Genomic DNA, 6,000 nt, shown 5'->3' with positions numbered 1-6,000 from the left:
AATGGGCTTCACAGACTCTTCTGCTCTTCTCCTTTCCCTGTCTATGGAAGGCTCTATTTAGTAGCTAATCTTTTAAAAATTATAATTTCAGTTACGGTGGGAAAACTTTATTAAAGAGGAGGCCTGAGTATGCCTTTACAATAGTCAGACTCTGGGTCATGCTAATCTCCTATGGAAGTTCATTTTACAGTTGGATCTTCTAGAGCAGAAGAGATTTGTCTCTGGCTCTCATCGGCTCTGTCTTGGGCTTTGAAAGGTTCATTGCCCAGAGGAATACAGGTATCTAACTGGGTCATGGACAGAGAGACATGTAGTTCAGTCCTGATCCACTGATGGTTTTGAAGATCAGGACCAAAGTCTTTAACTGGCAACAGCAGAAGGCAGGGCGTGAGTGGAGGAACAGGGATGCAGGAATGCTCATGGTGGACTAGCATCATCATTAGCCTACCTTATTTATTGATATTAGAATATGTCTCCTTCCTTTTCCATTTCATTGAAACAATTGGGGTCTGTGTGGAAAAGGGAAGGAATGCGGTACGTGCAATTTATTCTTCCGCTGTGAAAATTAGTTTCTAGTAATTGAAAAAAATATAGAACAAAAAATTGTAAATGCCCTTTCCTTACTAGGCTGACTATTTTTCTTCTTCAGACATTTTTTCTCTGTGTAAAAGTTCTTGGACTATTTGACTCCATCTTGCTCTGCCTGTACCCCAGGTGCCCAGGCTAAACTTTCAGCAGCAGTCTGTGGTCCAACAGCCACTTTTAACTCATTTTCTATTATTCACTATTTATTTTTTTACAATACAGTGTGACTGGAAAACCCCAAACAGCTGTTGAAAGGATGTCTTGGCACTATGGGAAGACGACACAGTTTAAAGTGGTTACCTTTCCCTCCTCAACTCCTCCCTCTTGCCTTTATCTCTCCAAGTAGCCTCTGTTACCTTTATGATTCATTAAAACTGGTATTTTCATGTCAAATGGCAGAAGACGACCAGTCTGGAACCCTTTCTTTGTGCTGCTACAATGAACAAAAGCTAGGAATTTCAAAGATAAAGCTGGTATTTTAACATATAATTGATGATCTTTTTTCCCCCCACAAGGGTATTAGTTGAGGATGCAGTGTCACTCTTAACTTAAAAATTAAAGATCATAATCCTCAACTGTGTTGAGCTCTTGTGTGATGCAGCTGAGATGGGGGTAGGGTGGGGAGGGGAGGGGAGAGACCTAATGGTGACTCGGATCCTGATGTGGGATGGAGGCTGAAACAATCAGCCAGGTTAGAACAGTAGCCTCTCTAATTTACATAAGAACGGCCATACTGGGTCAGACCAAAGGTCCATCCAGCCCAGCATCCTGTCTACCGACAGTGGCCAATGCCAGGTGCCCCAGAGGGAGTGGACCAACAGGCAATGATCAAGTGATCTCTCTCCTGCCATCCATCTCCATCCTCTGACAAACAGAGGCTAGGGACGCCATTCCTTACCCATCCTGGCTAATAGCCATTATTGGACTTAACCACCATGAATTTATCCAGTTCTCTTTTAAACGCTGTTATAGTCCTAGCCTTCACAACCTCCTCAGGTAAGGAGTTCCACAAGTTGACTGTGCACTGCGTGAAGAAGAACTTCCTTGTATTTGTTTTAAACCTGCTGCCTATTAATTTCATTTGGTGACCCCTAGTTCTTGTATTATGGGAATAAGTCAATAACTTTTCCTTATCCACTTTCTCCAAATCACTCATGATTTTATATACCTCTATCATATCCCCCCTTAGTCTCCTCTTTTCCAAGCTGAAGAGTCCTAGCCTCTTTAATCTCTCCTCATATGGGACCCGTTCCAAACCCCTAGTCATTTTAGATGCCCTTTTCTGAACCTTTTCTAGTGCCAGTATATCTTTTTTTAAATGAGGAGACCACATCTGTACGCAGTATTAGAGATGTGGGCGTACTATCGATTTATATAAGGGCAATAATATATTCTCAGTCTTATTCTCTATCACCTTTTTAATGATTCCTAACATCCTGTTTGCTTTTTTGACCGCCTCTGCACACTGCACGGACATCTTCAGAGAACTATCCACAATGACTCCGAGATCTTTTTCCTGACTTGTTGTAGCTAAATTAGCCCCCATCATATTGTATGTATAGTTGGGGTTATTTTTTCCAATGTGCATTACTTTACATTTATCCACATTAAATTTCATTTGCCATTTTGTTGCCTGATCACTTAGTTTTGTGAGATCTTTTTGAAGTTCATCACAGTCTGCTTTGGTCATATCTTGAGCAGTTTTGTATCATCTGCAAACTTTGCCACCTCACTGTTTACCCCTTTCTCCAGATCATTTATAAATAAGTTGAATAGGATTGGTCCGAGGACTGACCTTTGGGGAACACCACTAGTTACCCCTCTCCATTCTGAGAATTTACCATTAATTCCTACCCTTTGTTCCCGGTCTTTTAACCAGTTCTCAATCCATGAAAGGACCTTCCCTTTTATCCCTTGACAACTTAATTTACGTAAGAGCCTTGGTGAGGGACCTTGTCAAAGGCTTTCTGGAAATCTAAGTACACTATGTCCACTGGATCCCCCTTGTCCACATGTTTGTTGACCCCTTCAAAGAACTCTAATAGATTAGTAAGACACGATTTCCCTTTACAGAAACCATGTTGATTATTGCTCAACAGTTTGTTTTTCTATGTGTCTGACAATTTTATTCTTAACTATTGTTTCGACTAATTTGCCTGGTACCAACATTAGACTTACCGGTCTGTAATTGCCGGGATCACCTCTAGAGCCCTTTTTAAATATTCGCGTTACATTAGCTAACTTCCAGTCATGGGGTACAGAAGCCGATTTAAAGGACAGATTACGAACCTTAGTTAATAGTTCCGCAACTTCACATTTGAGTTCTTTCAGAACTCTTGGGTGAATGCCATCTGGTCCCGGTGACTTGTTAATGTTAAGTTTATCAATTAATTCCAAAACCTCCTCTAGTGACACTTCAATCTGTGACAGTTCCTCAGATTTGTCACCTACAAAAGCCGGCTCAGGTTTGGGAATCTCCCTAACATCCTCAGCCGTGAAGACTGAAGCAAAGAATCCATTTAGTTTCTCCGCAATGACTTTATCGTCTTTAAGCGCTCCTTTTGTATCTCGATCATCAAGGGGCCCCACTGGTTGTTTAGCAGGTTTCCTGCTTCTGATGTACTTAAAAAACATTTTGTTATTACCTTTGGAGTTTTTGGCTAGCCGTTCTTCAAACTCCTCTTTGGCTTTTCTTATTACATTCTTGCACTTAATCTGGCAGCGCTTATGCTCCTTTCTATTTGCCTCACTAGGATCTGACTTCCACTTTTTAAAGGAAGTCTTTAAATTTACACTAGGTAGCCTAAGGGCAGTTTTCTTGGCCAGGGAGTATCACATTCTGGACCTGCCTCTGGTCCTCTGCACGTTTCCCTAGCCAGCTCTGGCACATCCCTGCACTGGCTTTATGCCAGCCCAGAATTCCCCCAAACCAGGGGAATCCTCACCTCTCTCACTAGGTCAGCTTTATAGACACTGTGCCTCTTTAGCACTCTCTTTAAATGGGTTTTTATTCAAGTTATCTTTATGGCTAACCCTTATTTAAATTATACAAAGAAGAGTATTGCCAACATAATTTCAGAAGAGCTTTCCATTTTTATTTAATAATTAATTTTTAAAACCGATGTTTATTTCCCACAAGAAGTGGGGATAGTTCTTGTCAGTTGTAGTATGTAGCTGGAGTGAGCAGTATTTCTAGTGAAAGAGAGGAAGGAAGAGATACATTGTCCATGTTATTTTGAATATGTCTCTGCAACTAACAGATCTGCTTTTATAGTCAGAATCTTAGTCTGATCCCCACAAAACCCACTTACCCTTGAATCCCTGCTTCCCTCACCCCACCCTGGCCTCCTGCCCTGGTCTTCCCCAGTTATCAAATATCTTATGATTTTCAAACTGTTGTTGTTATCCTTATCAAGTAATTTTAATATGGGAGAAACTACAGGGGATATGAGAGTATTGTATACTATAAAGTGTACATCACTAAAACAATTATGAGAGCAGTTTGACAAATTTCAGAGCAGATTACAACAACCCTCCTGCATGTTTTTGAGATGCAACTCAGTTCTTAACATTCCTCATTTCAATTAGACTGTGAAACAGTCTCCTGGGGAAGCAGTGGAAACTTCTTCCCTTGAGACTTTAAAACTAAACTGAACAAAGCTTTAGAGAATATACTGTAGGGAGAAATCTTACATTATCAGGGAGATTACAGGGACTAACAGGTCTTTTCCATATCTAATTTACATGATTATTAATTTTCTTCAACCTTAACAGTGTTTTTACTGTGGGAATTTCAAAAACACCTAAGGGAGTTAGGCACGGAGCTCTCAAAGAAAATCAGTAGGAGTTACATGCCTACCTCTTAGGTGCTTTTGCAACCTTAGCCTAAGCAGATAACATAATTCACCATTTTCTTAAAGGATTTAAGGTTCCTTGAGGTGAGCAAGTTAGCTTGTCAAATTTTGCTTTTACTACTTATAGGTACTCTTGAATCTATACCCACCCTAAGAAGCTCTTTGTTGTTCATGTATTTCACATTTAATAAGTATTCAGTTGCTTTTATTAAGGACATTATACCCTTTGTGTTTGACATATTAGTACTGTGTCATGATTGCCTCCACATGTATTGCAAACAAATCTGGCCTCCGTCTGTTGTTTACCTTCTTGCATTCTGTCTTTATTCCTTAGCATGTATTTTTTATTCAATGAATTTCAGGGTTTTTTTTTTTCTCTATTTGCAAGCACTTTTAATTTGGGAAGCATAGTTTTCACTAGCCTAGCAACTGCCTGCTGTCTTTTGACAAGTCAAGTTCATTTCTCACAATAGCCTGGTTTTGATATGGTTATTGATTGCTACAAATAATTCACTCTATAATATAGTACATTAGTTAACTGCAAATAAATTTGATTTATTACAGAGGTTGGTAACATAATGGTCAGTAATCTCACCTGACAGCTAGTTTCTTGTAAAGAAAATATACTTTTCCCATGGATCTAAATATTCTTGACTTTTTTGAAAGACTAACATTTTCAGTTTTCTTCTTGCTCCTACTGGAATATCTTGTAGATGTCATTGCCTCTAGGACTGATGGATGTAGCTGAAATAAAGAGCACAAAATGACACAACCTTATAAGAGCTTACAATATCAGTTCAAAAACACCACTTCAGGCCTTTGCTATGCACAATTTAATGAGTTAGCAGAAAAATCACCATAAGTAGAAAAGAACTTGATTAAAAAACCCACATGGTGCAGTCAAAGGATTCATATTTAGCACTCCTAGACTATCACAATATATTTCTCAATGATTTATGGTGATCACCAATTTAGAGACTTACGAGCAGAAGGACAAAATCCTTAGTACCACCATTTCTATTCTATATAGGTTCTTATACCATACTCATCATCATAGTCTCTGAAGCCCAGATCCACAGATGTATTTAGGCTCTTAACTTCCATTGAAGTCATGGGTTGTTCTCTCATGCCCCCCATCCCTCCGTGGAGAAATGTATGCAGCGGAGTGTTTTGTTTTGGATATTTTTTTATAATATATTTACTTGGCATACAGTGTGTGTGTATATATACAATAGATAGATATGTTGCTATATGTTTATATTAGAGTGGGTTAAAACCTTGCACTTAGATCAGAAGGTCGTGAGGTTTGGGATGATCCTTAGTTCCCTTGGGAATTCAGTGCATAATCTTGGGCTGGCCCACAAAAAAGCTTTGTTTTCTGTCATCTAACCAGCTTCTTGAGCCAAGGAAAATTAACTCTGAACAGCTACAAAAAAGTTGTATTCCAGGAAACTGGTACAGAAGAAATACTACAATAAAAATTCCAAATAGTTATTGCAAGTGGAAGAGCATATTAGTTCAAGCAAAGCGTGGTTGGCATTCTGTTACTAAATCATTGACA

The sequence above is a fragment of the Trachemys scripta genome, chromosome 1 (genome assembly GCF_013100865.1).
Source record: "Trachemys scripta elegans isolate TJP31775 chromosome 1, CAS_Tse_1.0, whole genome shotgun sequence".
NCBI lineage: Eukaryota > Metazoa > Chordata > Testudines > Emydidae > Trachemys > Trachemys scripta.
The sequence above is the reverse complement of the archived record's forward strand: the minus strand, read 5'-3'. Positions refer to the sequence as shown.